This window comes from Trichechus manatus, unplaced genomic scaffold (assembly GCF_000243295.1).
Source record: "Trichechus manatus latirostris isolate Lorelei unplaced genomic scaffold, TriManLat1.0 scaffold00038, whole genome shotgun sequence".
Taxonomy (NCBI): Eukaryota; Metazoa; Chordata; class Mammalia; order Sirenia; family Trichechidae; genus Trichechus; species Trichechus manatus.
Window position 1 is genome coordinate 11385551 of NW_004443974.1, and position 20170 is coordinate 11405720.

Here is a 20170-nt window from a genome sequence, read left to right on the forward strand (position 1 = left end):
GCCTGTCCAGGTAACAGTCTGTTGTCCCTTATAGGCTGGGAGCTCTACCAGCGTTCCATCCCAGGCATCTTGCTTTAGGTCCAAATCCCTCTCCCTGAACGCTTGTGCCCTTATCCACCCTTGCACTGTCACGGTTTATTTTCCACATAGCTGAAAAAGCCTTTTCTATGTTTAAATCACTTCAGTGCCTTCCAGTTACACTTCAGCTAAAGTTTGAATGCCTTAATGTGCCCTGCAAGGTCCTGCAAAATGAATCTGACTTCTGCCCACCCCTCAGCCTCACCTTTTGTCTCTCCTCCTCCTACTGTGGGCTTCAGCCATCCTGTCTTTCCTTCTCTTTCCTGATGCATTCCATCTTACCAGGTCCCCATATGTGCTCTTTTTTCAGCTGGAACACTCTTCCTTTCTGTTCAGCTACCAATCAGATCTAAGCCTAAATGTCACTTCCTCAGAGAAACCTTACCTAAATTCCCAGCCTGTATGAGGTCTCCCCATCATACCTGTTCTCATTACACCCTGTACTCCATTGTGGTTCTTTACTCATTTGTCCTCATTTTGTGTACTTCTTTAACATCCATCTTCCTTGCCAGTCTGTGAGCTCCATGAGGGCAGGAACCATGTCTATCTTAGTCATTACTACCTTGCCCAGTGTCAAGCATATAGTAGACCCTCAGTAAATATATTTGGAATGAATGAATGCGGTGCTCAGGAAACACTTCTTTTATTTATTTATTTATTTTTAGTTGTACTTTAGATGAAGGTTTACAGAACAAATAGTTTGTTAAAATAGTCATTAAACAGTACACATATTGTTTTATAATAATGGTTAACAACCCCACGACATGTCAACACTGTCCCTTCTTGACCTTGGGTTCCCTATTACCAGCTTCCTGTCCCCTCCTGCCTTCTAGTCCTTGTCACTGGACTGTTGTGCCCCATTAGTCTCATTTGTTTTATGGGGCTGTCTAATCTTTGGCTGAACGGTGAACTTCGGGAGTGACTTCATTATGGAGCTAAAAGGGTGTCCGGGGCCATACTCTCGGGGTTTTTCCAGTCTCTGTCAGGCCAGTAAGTCTGGTCTTTTTTTGTGAGTTAGAATTTTGTTCTACATTTTTCTCTAGCTCTGGCCAGGACCCTCTGTTTTGATCCCTGTCAGAGCAGTCAATGGTGGTAGCTGGGTACCATCTAGTTGTACTGGACTCAGTCTCGTGGAGGCTGTGGTAGTTGTGGTCCGTTAGTCGTTTGGACTGATCTTTCCCTTGTATCTTGTTTTCTTCAAGGAAACACTTCTTGAATTGAATTTCTTTGAATTCCCAATGGCCTGGTCACTGGCCCCATACTACTATAGAACAGACTCAGTCCAACCAGAACCTTTGCTCTAGGTATGAAGATCTGCATTCCCACTTACTGGAGTGATGATTGTGGGGACTTGGACCAACTGAGGGGGGCAAGCTTCTGATCTCTCAGCCAGGTCTGCCAAAACATGACCTTCAGTAGATAGCACCCTGCAATAGATAGACTTTTTCAGATAAACCAAAACCCCAAACTGTGCTGCTGACAGTTTTTCATCTTTATTCTTATTTTTCTGGTTTCAAATGAGGATAGTGGCCTAGAGGTTACACAGTGTGTGTAACTGGACCTCTGAGTGATGGGACCAAGGTTCCCCTTGGGCCCTCCCTCCAGCTGGGCCTTCACTTAGAGGTGCATCACTATTGCGCAACCCTCTCCTGGCTTCTCTAGTCTTGGGCTACCACGCCATGTACAGTGGGAGCCTCAGAGAAGCACTAGCTTGTAGTTTGAAGATCAAGGCTAGAGTTAGCCTTATTGTTATTTTATGAGATACAATAGGAACTAAGAAAGGTCTGGTGGCACAATGGTTAAGTGTTTGGCTGCTAACCAAAAGGTTGGCAATTCTAATCCACCAGCCACTCCTTGGAAACCCTATGGGGCAGTTTTAGTCTGTCCTATAGGGTCACTCTGAGTCAAAATTGACTTGACAGCAGTGGGTTTTAAGAAAGGCCTAGATGCATCTGGGATAGACACTGTACACCGTTTGTTTTGAAAAGCGTTCTGAAGCCTTTTGCTTCCTTTTTTCTTTCACTTAAAAATCCTTTCAACTGGGCTTAGTGTTTAGAAAAAACAAAAAAACAGATGTGCACAGTCTAGCAAGGGATTCATAGTTTCCTTAACAAAACTATTTAACTGGGAGCCAGCTTACACTCCACCTCTGTCAGCCTTAGAGCTCCCGGAGGAGAGATGTTGGGGGCTCTGATGTAATCTGCTTTGCATGCTGATGCCAGGTCAGCTTGGCAAAGGGTGCGTTGTGTCCAGCTCTGACCAAGTGGGTAAAAAGAGCCAGAAGTGAAGTCGCATTTCCCCAAACAGAATGCTCTGGGAAATGGTCTTCCTGCCAGCATGTCACCTATTGTAGAGCAAGCCGCTCCTGCAGACAGCTGGTGACTCTGATTTGAAAACTAGCCAGAGGCCAGGTCTGGTCAGCTATTGAAGCTACTTTTTCTGAGATGAACTCATTGGCATCCCTTTCTGGCAGCCCTTTTATATGTGAGAACAGAACTTCTCATCAGACTCCAGATAAAGAAAAGCAGGTCACTTACCTCTCTGAGCCTCAGTGTCATTATCTGTAAATGAGAATAATAATAGTGCTTACCTTGCATGGTTGCTATGAAGATTAAATGAAATGATCATATGGAGAGCTCTTAGTGCAGTGTCTGGGATGAAGTAAGTGCCCAAACATTTTTGGGGAGGAAAGGATGAATGTGAAGGAGTTTGCTAGGGGATTTGAGGCTCTTTGTGGCCAAACCGGAACCCCATTGGCCAGTGTCCTTGTCAGCCCATGGTGGCTTTCCTGCTTCTTTATAGGGTATGAGTTCCTTGGGATTTGTTCATAGAGTGGCTGAGAGGGAAGAGCTCAGTTGAGTTCGTTAAAGGCCTGTTATGTGCCAGGCCCAGTGTTCACTATATAGCACAGAAGTTTTCAGTCTTTTCTGGATCATGGGTCCTTTTGCGAATCTGATGATACTGATGATACTATTTTATACATATATATATATATATATATATATATATATATATATATATATATATGTATGTATGTATCTGCTCCCAGAAAAATGCACAGATAAGTAATTTTGCATTTAATTTTAGGGGGTTCACAGCCTCCCTCAGGTTTGCACATGGACACTTTAGGGGTCTGTGGACAACAGGCCAAGAACTGTGGTCTCAGAGAATCAAACGAACCTAGGTTCAAGTCTAAACTTTACAACTCATTAGCTGTATGATCCTGGGATCTCTTGTGGTGGCCTACCTGAGCCTCACTTTCCTCATTCATAAAATGATACTGACAATTGCAAGTGGTTTTTGAGGATTAAATTATGAGACCACTGCCTTTTATGAATCTAGTTGTAAAAATCCTCACCAAAATGCTAACAAACTGAATTCAAGAGCATATTAAAAGTATTGTACACTATGATCATTTGGGATTTATCCCAGGAATGCAAGGGTGATTCAATACAAGAAAATCAATAAATGTAATACCACATTAATAAAATGAAGGAAAAGAACCACATGATCATTCAGTTGACACAGAAAAGGCATTTGACAAAAATCCAACACCGTTTTATGATAAAAGTACTCAGCAAATTAGGAATAGAAGGGAAATTCCTCAACAAAATAAAGGGCATTTGTGAAAGGCCCATAGTGAACACCATACTCAATGGTGAAAAGCTGAAAGCTCTAAAATCAGGAACGAGACAAGTATGCCTACTTTCACTGCTACTGTTCACCACTACATTGTAGTGGAAGTCCTAGCCGGACCAATTAGGCAAGCAAAAGAAGTAAAAGTCATTTGAGTCAGGAAGAAATACAACTATCTCTATTCATAGATGACATGATACTATATACAGAAAATCCCAAAAATCCACTAGAAAGCTTCTAGGGCTAATAAATGAATTAAGCAAAGTTGCAGAGTACCGGATCAACACACAGAAATCAGTTGTGTTTCTACACACCAGAAACAAACAATCTGAAGAGGAAATTAAGAAAAACATTCTGTTTACCCAAAACTAAAAAACTAAACGTATTGCTGTCAAGTCGATTCCGACTCATAGTGACCTTACAGGACAGAGTAGAACTGCCCCAAAGGGTTTCCAGGGAGCAGCTGGTGGATTTGAACTGCTGACCTTTTGGTTTGCAGCCGAGCTCTTAACCACTGCACCACCAGGGCTCCATTCTTTTTACAATAGCATCTAAAAGAATAAAATACCTAGGAATGAATTTAACCAAGGACGTGAAAGACCTTTACATAGAATATTATAAAACACTTCTGAAAGAAATCAAAGAAGATCTAAATAATTGGAAAAACATTCCGTGTTCATGGATGGGTAGACTTAATATTAAGGTATCAATTCTACCCAAAGTGATACACAGATACAACACAATTCCTATTAAAATTCCAACAGCCTTTTTGCAGAAATGGCAAAGCCAATCCTCAAATTCATATTGGAATTGCAAGGGGCCTTCAGTAGCCAAGATAATCTTGGGGTGGGGGGGGGGTGGGGGAGAACAAAGTAGAACAAAGAATCACACTTCCTGATTTCAAAATGTACTACAAAGCTATAGTAATCAAAACAGTGTGGTATTGGTATAAGGACTGACATGTAGACCACTGGAATAGAATTGTGAATCCATAAATAAACGCATACATTTATGGCCAATTGATTTTCGATAAGAGGGCCAAATCCATTCGATGGTGTCTTCAGCAGATGGTGCTGGACAGCTGGATGCCCACATGCAAGAGAATGAGGCTGGACCCATACCTCACATCATATACAAAAATTAACTCAAAATGGATCAGTGACCTAAATATAAGAACTAAAACTATAAAACTCTTAGAAGAAAACGTAGGAGTGAAGCTCCAGGACCTTCTTTCAGGCAGTGGATTTTTAGATATGACACCAAAAGTACGAGCAACAAGAGAAAAAATAGTTAAACTGGATGGACTTCATCAAAATTAAAAAATTTTGTGCATCAAGAGATATTATCAAGAAAATGAAAAGGCAACCTACAGAAAAGGAGAAAATATTTGGAAACCATATGTCAGATAAGGGGAACATATAGAGAACTCTTAAAACACAACAACAAAAAGACTAACAACCCAATTTAAAAATGGGCAAAGAACTTGAATACACATTTCTCCAAAGAAGATATACAAATGGCCAACAAGCACATGAAAAGATGGTCAACATCATTAGTCATCAAAGAATTGCACATCAAAACCACGACCAGATATCATTTCACACACACTAGGATGGCTGTGGAGCCCTGGTGGTGCAGTAGTTAAGAGCCTGGCTGCTCACCAAAAGGCTGACAGTTCCAATCCACCAGCTGCACCTTAGAAGCCCTCTGGGGCAGTTCTACTCTGTCCTGTAGGGTCGCTATGAGTCAGAATCGACTTGACAGCCAGTGGGGTTTTTTTTTTGGAGGATGACTATTATAAAAAAAAAAAAAGAGAGAAAACTAAACCTGAAAGCCCAGCAATTCCACTCCTAGGTAGATGCTCAGAAGACTTGAAAGCAGCAACTCAGACACGTGTACATCAATTTCATTGCAGTATTATTCACGGTAGCCAAAAGGTAGAAACTACCCAAGTACCCATCAACAGATGAATGGAGAAACAAAATGTGGTATATACATGCAGTGGAGTATTAATCAGCTGTAAAGATAAATGAAGTTCTAATACATGCCACCACATGGATGAACCTTGCAAACATTATATTAAGTGAAATAAGCCAGACACAAAAGGGCAAATATTGTATGATCCTACTTATATGAAATATCTATAGACTAAGTAAATCCATCGAGACAGAAGATGATTAGTGGTTACTAGGGGACAGGAGTGAGAGAATAGGGAGCTAAACAAATTTACTAATTCTTGTTAGGAATATACTAATAAATATATTAACATTTTTAAAAAAGGGTGCAGAGTATTAGAAGTTATGAGCTGAAAGGAAGGTTAAGGCCACATTATAGAGGGTTGGCCTTAAATGCTGGCATTAAGGTTAGGACTGTGTCCTGACGATGCTGAAGGATACAGAAAAATTAAAGAGGGAACTGGGAGAACTTGGTTCTAGTTCAGACTCTGCTGCTAACCTACTTTTAGACCTTGGGCAAGTCCCTTCTTCGCTGGGTTTCAGGTTCCTTGTATGTTAACAGAGTATATGTGCTGCTGAAGCAAGCACTATATTAACAGAGATTGGATCAAAGCTTCCCAAGTTTTCATTCATGAGGGCTGCTGTAACTTTTCTTATAGTCTCATGTATATACACTCGTACCCCGGTATTAGTGGGTATTGTTTCCAGGACCCTCCCCCTGCCCCTGTGGATACCAAAATCCTTGGACGCTCAAGTCCCTTGTATAAAATGACGTAGTGTTTGCATATAATACTTATAATACCTAATAGGAGGTAAATGCTATGTAAATAGTTGTTACACTGTATCATTCAGGGAATAATGAATGACAAGAAAAAAAGAGTGCACACAATACAAGTAGCAAGCGAACTGAGACGCCAGGCGAACAATGCTCAAACTAATGATCTGACTGTACTTCCTAATGACTGAAACTCATTGCTGAATTCTAATTCAATTTTTACATAACCCCTTTATGAATAATTTTTACATAAACCTATTTAAACCCATTTACAAATGAGGAAACTGAGGCTCTGAAAGGTAAAACAACTGGCTCAAAGTCACATAGCTGGTGAGTTTCTTCTGCTGAAGGACCTCCGCATTTCTTCTAAACACTACTCCAGTAGAACCTCTTATTCCTCAAGACTTTGTAGGGCAGGGAGACAATGTTAGCATTCTCCTCATTTCCAAATGCTACCTCCAAGCAATTATTCTTTCCTCATTGTATAAAACCCCCCTTTTATTTGAGACTCATTACTTCTGATTATATTTATTTATTCAATAGACAAGTACTGAATATGTACCACACTCCGTGCTAGGTTCAGAGAGTCAGCCATAAATGAGACACAGCCCTTGCCATTGTTAGCTTGTTGTCTCATGTGGGGCAGACATTATGGAGGTGATTACAGTCCAGGGTGATCAGTGCTAGGATGGTGAAACCTGAGGAGGGGCATGGGCAGGAGGAAGGGAGGCCAGGAGACTGGATTAGAGGCTGTTCCATTAATCAGATGAGGGATAAGGAATATGAAGTGGATGAGCTGAAGAGACTGTTAGGAGACCTAATGACAATACTTGGTGATTTATTGGATATGGAGGGAAATGACTAGGAGAGAGCAAAAGAGGGTCTTCCTACTTTCTGGCTTGGGCAGTACCATTTTTTGAGACAGTGAACACAAAAGGAGGAGCAGGTTGGGGAGTGGGACAAGTTGCAAGTTTGGACAAGTGGAGCATCCAAGTGGAGATAGGCAGCAGGCAGTTGGATATTTGAGGGAAAAGATCTTTCTGGATATGCAGGTATCAGAGAATCTGCATTTTGAAATCACAGTATTGGATGAGATTATCTAGAGAGAAACAAAGGCCCAAGTCAAAAACTCAGTATTGCTGACATTTAAGGGATGGGTAGAGGTAAATAGACCAAGAGGCAGTCATTAGAACAGAACAAGGGGATACTGTAGGGTTTAAAATCAGGAAAGTTATGCATCAGGATTGTATCCTTTTACCATACTTATTCAGTCTGTATGCAGAGCATATAGTCCGAGAAGCTGGACTATATGAAGAAGAATGTGGCATCAGGATTGGAGGAAGACTCGTTAATAACCTGTGATATGCAGATGACACAACCTTGCTTGCTGAAAGTGAAGAGGACTTGAAGCACTTACTGATGAAGATCAAAGATTACAGCCTTCGGTATGGATTACGCATCAACATACAGAAAACAAAAATCCTTACAACTCGACCAGTAAGCAACATCATGATAAATGGAGAAAAGACTGAAGCTGTCAAGGATTTCATTTTACATGGATCCACAGTCAACACCCGTGGAAGTAGCAGTCAGGAAATCAAACGACACATAACATTGGGCAAATCTACTGCAAAAGACCTCATTAAAGTGTTAAAAAGCAAAGATGTCACCTTGAAGACAAGGTGCCCCTAACCCAAGCCATGGTGTTTTCAGTTGCCTCGTACGCATGTGAAAGCTAGACAGTGATTAAAGAAGACTGAAGAAGAATTGATGCCTTTGAATTATGGTGTTGGTGAAGAATATTGACTGTTACATGGGCTGCCAGAAGAATGAACAGATCTGTCTTGGAAGAAGTACAGCTAGAATGCTCCTTAGAAGCGAGGATGGCGAGACTTCATCTCATCTACTTTGAACATGTTATCAGGAGGAGCTAGTCCCTGGAGAACACATCATGCTTGGTAAAGTAGAGGGTCAACAAAAAAAGAGGAAAACCCTCAGTGAGATAGATTGACAAAGTGACTGCAACAACAGGCTCAAACATAGCTACGATTGTGAGGATGGCATGGGACCAGGCAGTGTTTTGTTGTGTTGTATATGGGGTCACTATGAGTTGGAACCAACTCCAGGGCACCTAACAACAGCAACAACAGAGAAAAGAAGGCCATTCAGGAGGCTGAGAAAGAGCAGCCTGAGGGCAAGAGGAACGCTAGGAAAGGGTGGTGTCTTGAGAATAAGCATTTCAAGAAAGAGGGAATGATCAGCTGAGCCAAATGCTCCAGAAGGGTCAACTAAATAGGACTAAAAAGGATCTTTTGAATTTAGTGGCATGGGCTTCCTGGTGACCTCAAGCAAAAAGAGTTTAGTGGTGATGTAAAATGAAAGCTGGGCTGTAGCAGGTTGAGTAGTAGATGTCAGGACATGGAGAACGTAGGTGTAAATGACTTAACCCTTTCGTGCCCAGTGGTACATATAGTGACCATGAATTTTTTCAGCCTCTGAGGTTTATTGGGAAGCTCCTGTACTACTAATAGTCATGCTACTTCAAGGCAGGGGCCTTTATGACTATTTGAAACTGAAGAAATGGGCTTGTGTTGCAAATTATTGTTTTTACAGGGTATTATGTGAGGTGTCTGAATTTTTGTTAGGAAAAATAGAAATTTTGAAAATTTTTATTTATTATACATATGTACCAGTAGAACCCGGTGGGGACTCTGGGGTATAATTAGTGGTACTTCATATGTGCCACTAAACACTTAGGGTAGGCTTGTGGGGAGGGGCAAGAGAAAAAAAGGCCATACTACCTACCAAAAATTCAAACACATGCTGTGATTCAGCATGCTTCTTGTAATGAAAACACATGATATCAACAAAAAATCCAAAGCACAAAATAATTGGGTAACCAAAGTGTTAAAATAGTGGTTGCAAAGGAGAAAGAGGAGAAGAAGGGAATAGCCGGAGGGGTCAAAGGAGTCCAGAGAGGTGGTTTTATGTTCCTTTTTCTTTTAAGAGGGGAGGGCCTTGAGAACATTCAGATTTTGAGTGGAAGGAGCCAGTAGATTGGGAAAGCCTAAAGGTTACAGAGGAGAGAGAGGGAATACTTAATGAGGTGAAGTCCCAGAGAAGGTGGCAGAGGGTGAGTCCGGGGATCCCTTGCATTGTAAGAGGTGGGTTGGCAGAGGGGAAAGGTACAGATGCAGATGCACTGCAGGTGAGGTGCAAGGAAGATCATGGCCTCTCTTTCCTCAGTGCAATAGGAGGTAAAGGGGAAGCAGCACGGTGGGCAGATTTATGGGTTTGAAGGAGAAAAGGAGAGTTGACTATGGAAATACAGAAAGACTCTTGGTCAGTGATGATGGCCTAGATGAAATAGACATTGTGACTCTTAACATGGCTCCAGTGCATGTGGGTCTGTGGTTTTCTTTAGTTGCACTTAGGAGCCTGAAGTAGGAGTATAGTTTGGCAGATGTTGGTCACAGTTGGGAGTTGGCAAAGCAAATTCTTTGGAGAGACCAAGGGGCAAGGAAATGTAAAGTACCGGCAAGAAAGGGGCTAAAGTGATGAATGATAGGGTCTGTTGCTATTAAGACCTGTCTTGCAGGAGAACTCTGAGAAGGGGCTGAGGAAGTTGAATGTATTTTAACATTAGAACAACAGTCATTTCATGTGGAGAGGGAAGCCAGCGGTGGGAAGAAAAACCTGTAGACTGGAAGCTTGAAATAGAATAAGAGTAAGATTATGGGAGAGTAGAGACAGCCATTGGAAGACCAAAATGGCTAATAAAAATCAAGACTGGGTGGTCTTTGTTTGCGGCTAGGACCTGTTCCAGTGAAGACACCAGATGATGGCAGAATTCTGGGGAGGGCCAGCAGACCACAGTCTCTGTTCAGCATTTGAATTAAAAGCCTTAGAGAAATTGTTTTGGTTTATCTCTGAAGAGACCTGTCTCCAAATAGTTGGAAGGTCAGGCTTAGCTGGCTTCCTGGATGATCATCTCCCGCTGGAACCATAGGCCTAGGTTTCCAGTGGAGAACAGGTGAAGCCTGGAGGGGCTGCATTCTCAGCATGAGGCACCCCTATGACTGTAAGTCAGTCGGTAGAACTACAGTCCTTGAGCCATGGTGGCTGATAAGCTTGCTTTTCTTTGCTTTGTTCAAACCACTCCTGGACAGTTTGTCTGGTCCTGGGTCTCACATGAAGCAGGGGAGGGTGGTCACACAGGAGTGGACAGGATCCAGTGGCCAGAAGGGTGAGGGGAAAGAAAGCATGTTATATAAGGATCAGGTGAAGGCCCTAGTGAAGAGAAGACTTAAGGAGGAGGTAATTAAGGTTTTCAAGTAACTGAGGGACTCTTATGGGGAAAGTGGCTTAAATGTAACCTATGGGGCTTGAGCAGTAAGTGCAGGGGCCAGGGAATAGAAGTGGGGAGGTAAATAGGCTTTCTTCTAATACAAGGTAGTTCCCCATTCATGGAGGCTCAGGCAGAGACCAGACAAGAGCTTTATCACAGTTACTGTAGAACAGTATCCAGTGGTGGGGGCAGGGAGAGGAGAGTAGTGGGGCCTTTAAGATCCCTTCTAACTTCAGCATTCTAAGAAAACTGTGAATCGGCTTATGAGAAATTTGTGGTTAAAGTAGATGCCTCATAAGAAAAGACGGTATTGTTCTTAAACTTGGATTTTTCATTACTTTATGCTTTGATTGTTTTTATATGTTGTTGATTAACTGAACAAAGTTCTCTATGTTCATAAATATTTTGCTTTATTAATCCACTATACTGTTGTGGCATTTCTTAGAGGATCTCTTAGTACCCAAGTCTAGATTCCAGTGCTAGCTTTGCCACTGAAACAATATTAGTAATGGTAATAGCTTATGTGTATTAAAAGCTTATTAGACCAAGTGGGATCTGTAACAGACATACACAGCTGGTTCAACATTTGAAAATCAATTAATGTAACCCATCATATTAACACACTAAAGAAGAAAAATTGTGTATCAGTTGACCTAAAAAAGTATCTGACAAAATCCAATACTCACTCATGATAAAAACCTTCAGCAAATTAGGAATAGAGAGGGATTTCTTCAACTTGATAAAAAAATAATCTACAAAAGTCCTGCAGCCAACACTGTACTTACTGGTGAGAGATGAGATGTTTTCCCCCTACAATCAGGAACAAGGCAAGGATGTCTCCTTACACCACTTCTATTCAACATCATACTGGAAGTCCTAGCTGATAAGACAAGAAAAAGAAAAGGTCTACAGGTTGGAAAGGAAGAATAGAAATGTCTTTCTTCACAGATGACATGATTTTCTGTGTAGACACTGTTAAGAAAATTAGAAGATAAGTCACTAACTTGGAGAAAATATTTGGAAAACACGTATTTGATAAAGAACTTATATCAAAAATATACAAAGAACTCTTAAAGCTCAACAATAAGAAAACAAACAACCCAATTAAAAAATGAATAAAACATCTGAATAGATGCCTAACCAAAGAAGATATACAGATGGCAAAGAAGCATATGAAAAGATGCTTTAACATCATTTGTTACTTGGTAAATGCAAATTAAAATAACAGTGAGATACCACTACACACCTGTTAGAATGGCTAAAACAAAACAAAACGAACAAACAAACCTGACAATACCAATTGCCGGCAAGGATCTGGAGCAACAGGAACCCCCATTCATTGCTGGTGGGGATACAGACACTTTGGAAGACAGTTTTGTAGTTTCTTACTTAGTCTTACCATATAATACAGCAGTCTCACTCCTAGGTAAAGTACTCACCCAACTTATTTGAAAATTTATGTCTGCACAAAAATTAGTACGTGAATGTTTATATCAGATTTATTCATAATCATCAAAAACTGGAAGTAAGCTTGTGACCTGTCATCTAAGATACTCCACTGGTCCCACCCCATCTGTGGCAAGGGAGAATGAAGAAAACCAAAGATACAGGGAAAGATTAGTCCAAAGGACTAATGGACTACAACTACCATAGCCTCCACCAGACTGAGTCCAGCACAACTAGATGGTGCCCAGCTACCACCACCGACTGCTCTGACAGAGATCACAATAAAGGGTACCACGCAGAGCTGGAGAAAAATGTAGAACAAAATTCTAACTCACAAAAAAAGACCAGAGTTACTGGTCTGACAGAGACTGGAGACACCTGGAGAGTATGGCCCCTGGACACCCTTTTAACTGAGTACTGAAGTCACTCCTGAGGTTCACCCTTCAGCCAAAGATTAGACAGGCCCATAAAACAAAACAAGACTAAATAGGCACACCAGCTCAGGGGCAGGGACGTCTTGAAGGGTGTTCAGCTGTTTCGGTTGTTTGTTCGAGACCTGCATTTAATACCAGATAAGACTTATCATGACTCTGGCTATTCAAATTGATAATCAGTGGACCGTGTTGCAGGGAATAGTGCAGGACCAATTTTCATGTAAAATCTGCAAATGCCTCTGTTTGTTAAGTATTGGATTAATAATTTTGATTTTTGGAATTGCTGTGGTGATCTTCCATGAGAATTACGCAACTTTTTGCATTGTGACGGCAATAATTGCTTTTGGCATTCTTTTTTTCACCATTACTGGAGTAATACTCTTTTATGAAGTATGCCGGAAGTCATTCAGATTGTCTGCTCTATAACTGAAGGAACTCCAAGGCGTAGAATTGGCCAGAATCAAGTTGAAGCTATAGCAACAGAGGCACCGATAGCCAGCACCTGACTATAAACTTTATTAAACCTGGATGTCTTTGAGTCTTTGGACTTTTTTAGCTCTCTTGAACATTTTTAAGTAGAAATAAACTTTGGTTTTTAAAAGAAAAAAAACTTTTTTTTAGAGTAAAAAGAAAAGAAATACACTTAGAAATTCTTAAAAAAAAGAAAAAGGCAGGAGGGGACAGGAAAGCTGGTAATAGGGAACCCAAGATCGAGAAGGGGAGAGTGTTGACATGTTGTGGGGTTGGCAACCAATGTCGCAAAACAATATGTGTATTAGTTGTTTAATGAGAAACTAATTTGCTCTGTAAACCTTCATCTAAAGAATAATTAAAAAAAAAAACTGGAAGTAACCAAGATGTCTGTCAGTAGGTGAATGGATAAGCAAACTGTGGTATATACATCCAATGGAATAATATTCATCAAAAAGAAGGTAGGGAGGGAGGGTGGGAGACAGGAGGTATCAAGCCATATAAAGACATGGATGAATCTTAAATGCATATTGCTGAGTGAAAGAAACCAATCTGAAAAGGCTACGTATATATGATTCCTTTTTTTTTTTTTGACAGTCTAGGAGAGGTAAAACTAGAGACAGTAACAAGATCAATGGTTGCCAGGGTTTTGGGAAGGGGGAGAGTTGAATAGGTGAAGCAGAGGGGATTTTTTAGATGGTAAAACTATTCTGTAGAACTCTATAATGGTGGATACATGACTATGCAGTTATAGAACTTTACAGCACAGAGTGAACATTAATATAGGCAAATTAAAAAATCATTTGGGAGGTTGAGGGAGCCTAGGGTAGAATGCAAAATGTAACAAAAGAATCTGATTGTATTATAAATGTATGAAACAACATCATTGAAGGAGATGAGGGAAAAAGATGCTGACCTTTGCAGCTTTGGAAATGAGTGGAGTCTGTAAGACAAAAGGCAGAAAGAATTGTACATAAATGCTGTACTGTAGTTGATAAAGTTGTTTCCCAAAGGGTATGGGTTAATAGTTCTGAAACCACTATACATGCATACTGGAATTGAACAGTTAAATGTATGGTGAATGGTGGGAGCCAGGTTTCTGACTGTTGGAATCAGAGTTAGAGACAAAGGGAGAAGGCTAGAATTATCCATGTAGTAATCAATTAGAGTTGGAGATACCAGTATAAACTCATCTTTAGCTTAATTTAGATACAGATAGTTACATATAGAAATATTTATAGATATGTGAATAATATGTGGAGCCCTGGTGGCGCAGGGGTTAAGAACTTGCTTGCTAAGCAAAAGGTTGGCAGTTTGAATCCATCAGTCGCTCCTTGGAAACCCTATGGGGCAGTTCTGCTCTGTTCTGTAGGGTTGCTATGAGTTGGAACTGACTCAATGGCAACAAGGTTGTATATAAATGGGTTAGTATACACATACACAAATATGTATTACCTTGTTCTGTCAGCTGAGAGGGCTGAGAAACAATGATACCCTAATAGCAACAAGCACACCTAGTCCCTATATCTTGGTTTCTAATACCATTGTCCAATAAAAGGAAACAGAGCTCCTTGGAGAAATGGCTTATTTTAGGACTGGGGCAAGAAATATACAAGATGAGCCTGGAGCATCATGTAGTTTCAGAAAGTAAGGAAGTGCTGAAACCAACCAAAACAATGATGGAGGTGTGTCTGAGGGACACAGTGAACCAACTGAAAGAGCTCCCATTTACCAAAGCTGGAACAATTTGAGAAACAAAATAAATAACATAGTATTGGTTTATAACCCAAACTATGAAATATATGTCCATGAGTTCATACTGGTATAAATAAATGATTGAATAGACCAATCTCCCATGCAGAAGAATTCCAAATAATTTATGTAGAAACCTTGCCCTCAAGGAAGTAGTGCACAACTTCCCCGTTCTTAAGTGCAGCTGAGCATCGTGACTTCTTTCCAGTATATGTGGGTATTGTAATTTATGTAACCAAATCCCTATTGATGACCATTTTGGTGTTTCCCCCATTCTTTTGCTTTTATAAACAGTGCTTCAGTGAACCCTTATTCATAGGTGTTTCTATGTTTTTGTATTTTCATGAGATAAATATTCTAGGAGAATATAACTTTAACATTTTGAAAGATACATTCAAATTGTCCTTCAGCATGATCCTATTAATTTATACTCTCCAAAACAGTCTATAAAAGTACCAATTTCTTCATACCCTTGGTACAACATATTACTCACAAAGGGCTAATATATTTTCTTTAGTATATAGAGAGCTTTTACCAATAAAAGGACAGATCTCCCAGTAGAAAGGTGGGTGAAGGGCCTGAGAAGGCAATTCACAAAGCAAATACTACAAAGGCCTATAAATATTTGGAACAAAAAAGTGTTAGCTGGATGTCATGAAAGAAATGCACAATAGAAACAGGAAGATATCATTTTATCTATTGAGTTAGGAAAGAAAAAAAGAATTAACGGTAGCTGGTATTAGCCTGCGTATAGGAGCATAGGTCCTCTTACACCTGTTGATGGAAAACAAGTAGACCCTTTGAAGACCAAGTTTTTTATATATACTTTTTTTAAAAAAAGGACACATGCTTTTATTTTCACTCCACTGTATAAGAATTTATCCTAAAACCTTAATTAAATATTAGTATATATATATATGCCCAAACCCTCCCATTGCTGTCGAATCAGTTCCAACTCATAGTGACCCTATAGGACAGAGTAGAACTGCCCCATAGGGTTTCCAGGGAGCAGCTGGTGGATTTAAACTGCTGACCTTTTGGTTAGCAACCATAGCTCTTGACCACTGTGCCACAAGGGCTCCAGCAATTGTGAGGATGGTACAGGACCAGGAAGTGTTTCGTTCTGTTGTACGCAGGGTCTCAATGAGTCATAACCAGCTTGACAGCACCTAACAAGAAGTTCATCACAGGGCTGTATCATCCTTTACTTAAGCAACCCCCTATTATTAGATAAGTTGTTCCTAATTATTTTATTGTAATAAACAATGCTGTGTTCATTGTTACCTAATAACAATGATGTTCACCACACCATTGTTTATATATACGTACATATATATAAAGATGTTTGCCACAGCATTGTTTATATATAAAGATATTCACCACAACATTATTTATATATATAAAGATGTTCACCACACCATTGTTTATTGAAACAAAATAGTTAGAAATAACCTGTCTAATAATAGGGGGTTGCTTAAGTAAATGATGGTACAGCCCTGTGATAAACTTGTTGTTGTTAGGTGCCGTCATGTCGGTTCCAACTCATAGCGACCCTGTGTACAACAGAATGAAACACTGCCTGGTCCTGCGCCATCCTCACAATCCTTGTTATGCTTGAGCCCATTGTTGCAGCCACTGTGTCAGTCTATCTTGTTGAATAAGTATGGTGAAAGGATACAACCCTGATGCATACCTTTCCTGATTTTAAACCACACAATATCCCCTTGTTCTGTTTGCAGTACAGGTTTCGCATGAGCACAATTAAGTGTTCTGGAATTCCCATTCTTCGTAACGTTATCCATAATTTGTTATGATCCATACCATCAAATACCTTTTCATAGTTAATAAAACATAGGTAAACATATTTCTTGTATTCTCTGCTTTCAGCCAGGATCCATCTGACATCAGCTATGATATCCCTCGTTCCACATCCTCTTCTGAATCCTTCTTGAACTTCTGGCAGTTCCCTGTTGATGTACTATTGCAACCCTTTTGAATGATCTTCAGCAAAATTTTACTTGCATGTGATATTAATGGTATTATTCAATAATTTCCACATTCTCTTGGTTCACCTTTCTTTGGAATGGGTACAAATATGGATGTCTTCCAGTCTGTTGGCTAGGTAGCTGTCTTCCAGATTTCTTGGCACAGATAAGTGAGCACTTCCAGTGCTGCATCCGTTTGTTGAAACATCTCAATTGGTATTCCATCAATTCCTGGAAACTTGTTTTTTGCCAGTGCTTTCAGTGCAACTTGAACCTCTTCCTTCAGTACCATCAGTTCTTAATCATATGCTATCTTCAGAAATGGCTGAATGTCGACTAATTCTTTTTGGTACAGTGACTGTGTATTCCTTCCATCTTCTTTTGATGCTTCCAGAGTCATTTAGTATTTTCCCTGTAGAATCCTGCAGTACTGCAACTCAAGGCTTAAATTTTTTCTTCAGTTCTTTCAGCTTGAGAAGTACCAAGCGTGATCTTCTCTTTTGGTTTTCTATCTCCAGGTCTTTGCAGATTTCATTATAATACTTTACTTTGTCTTCTCATGCTGCCCTTTGAAATTCTCATGCTGCCCTTTGAAATCTTCTGTTCACCTTTTTTACTTCATCATTTCTTCCTTTCACTTTAGCTACTCTGTGTTCAAGAGCAACTTTCAGAGTCTCTCCTGACATTCATTTGGCTCTTTTCTTTCTTTCTGTCTTTTTAATGACTTCTTGCTTTCTTCATGTATGATGTCCTTGATGTCATTCCACAACTCATCTGGTCTTTGGTCACTAGTGTTCATTGCATCAAATATATTCTTGAAATGCTCTCTGTCTTAATCATCTAGTGCTGCTATAACAGAAATACCACAAGTCTATGGCTTCAACAAACAAAAGTTTATTCTCTCACAGTCTAGTAGGCTACAAGTCCAAATTCAAGTTGTCAGCTCCAGAGGAAGGCTTTCTCTTCTCTCTTGGCTCCGGTGGAAGGTTCTTGTCATCCATCTTCCCCTGGTCTAGGAGCTTCTCAGTGCGGGAACCTTAGTTCCAAAGGACGTGCTCTGCTCCCAGTGCTGGTTTCTTGATAGTAGGAGGTTCCCATGTCTCAGCTCGCTTCTCTCTTTTATATCTCAAAAGAGACTGGCTCAAGAAACAGTCTAATCTTGCAGATTGAGTCCTGCATCATTAACATAACTGCCATTAATACCATCTCATTAACATCATAGCGATAGGATTTCCAACATACAGGAAAATCACATCAGATGACAAAATGGTGGACAATCACAATACTGGGAATCATGGCCTAGACAAAATGATACAAATATTTTTGGGGGACACAAGGCAGTTCATGACACTCTGTAAGCTCAATATCTTCAGTCAGAACAAGACCAGGGGCCGCCTGTGGAACAGACCATCAATTGCTCGTATACAATTTCAAGTTGAAGTTGAAGAAAATAAGAGTAAGTCCATGAGAGCCAAAGTACAACCTTGAGTACGATGAACTTGGCAGCTGCTAAAAATTATGTAGTAGAAGATATGTTTATTCACTTATAAAAATTCTTGTGATATATGATTAATATATACCAATTTTATTGAAAAAGAGAAATACGTGTTCTGTGTATGGAAAAAAGGACTAGGACATATATCACAATGTTTATTGTGGTGGCCTGTATGTGAAATTGAAATTATAAGTGATTTTTGTCCTTTGTGCTTGTCTCTCTTTTCCTTGTTTTCTACATTAAGCTTCTATTAAATTTTGTAGTTAGAAAAAAGAATTAAAAATGTTTAAAACTGAGAGGCGGGGCCAAGATGGTGGAGTAGTAAGATACTTCTGGTGGACCCTCTTACAACAAAGACCCAAAAAAACAAGAGAATCAATTATATATGACAATCTAGAAGCCCTGAACATCTAAGGCAAAGTTGAGGAACCCGACTGAGTGGCAGGGGGAGGGAGAGACAGTTGGGAAGCAGCGAGGAGTTACCAGACCTGACCCAGGGAGAGCCTGAGCCCTTCAGGCCTGAGCAGCTCATAGGTGAGAGGTGAGGCAGGCAAGCAGCAGTGCTCCGGAGGCCCGTTTTCCGCACCAGGAGAGACCCAGCACCAGAGAGTCTACTCAGCCACCGAACCAGTAAGAAGCAGTCCTAGATCGGTGAAAGATAAGTGCTTGTGTATGGCCTACTGCGCGGATCAAAAACACCCCCCTTAGGGAAAAACCTCTCTCCCGTTTACCTTGCCGCTCCTTGCTTTGCACTGGGTTCCGGACCAGCTTCAGCATTTGCCGAGTCCCCTGGGCTGGAAGTAGGATCCATCACACACCCTGAGCCATTCTCCCTGCCTTGGAGAGGGAACAAATTAACAAACAGGGACAAAAATAAACTGCCAGCTCCCCTAAGCCAGGAACCCAGGGTAGGCACAGCTCCTTTGCCTAGGCACAGGAATAAGGGATCCACGGACTTTGAGTGTCTTTCCCCCTGCAGAGACTTATGTGGGCCCATTTCAACAGCATAGGCCCTCATTACCGCAGTACAACAGGCTATATACCTGAAGTCTAACTTGAACTGTTTCAGCTGTGAAGTGGCAGGTTCTTGACATTTGACACTGCTCTGCCCGTTAAGCAGGGTCTTCACCTACCCACATCAGGGGCCTGAGGACTCGTGGCTGCACCCACGCCACCTAGCGACCTGCAATAGGGGCCCAAGAATAAGAGGTGCCCCCCAGTCCTTACAGCCAACAGCACTGAGTGCTCATAGTCTGGCTGCAAAACCCACCCACCTGTGCGCTGTAGGGAACAGGGACATGCCTTCCTCCTGGACAATCGGGCAGCCATCAGCCCCCTGCCTTGCTCAGAGGGTGTCCCCCTGCTGCAGCCAGATGCCTGTGCCTATACCAATCACCCATGCCTGTCTAGAACTGTAGGTGAGAGCCTACACCACACGCTCGGTGGCTATCTATCTGGGCACCTGAGCTGAGTCCATACAGGAGGAGTGGGTGGACTCCTGACCTCACATACCTAGTAACAGATCTAACCACCTGGTGACAGGACAGTAGAGCTTCAGAGGTGGCAATAATCAAACTAGCTTGCACGAGCAGCCTGTTTGGGCATATCAAAACAAAACAAGAAGCTAGGACACAGTAAGCAAACATAAAATAAGTAAATATAACAACTTATTGATGGCTCGGAGACAACAATCAATATCAAATCACATAAAGAGGCAATCCATGATGCCTTCAGCAAGCTCCCAAAAGAAAGAATCTAGAAATTTCCCAGAGGAGGAAATTTTCTTGAAATTACC

General features: G+C 40.9%; 1 protein-coding gene across 1 annotated transcript in view; it reads left to right on the top strand.

Moving 5' to 3' along the window:
• Window positions 1-20170, top strand: part of RALGPS1 (Ral GEF with PH domain and SH3 binding motif 1) — a 364308-nt gene that overhangs the window by 118471 nt on the left and 225667 nt on the right. The gene's annotated exons all lie outside the window — the stretch shown is intronic.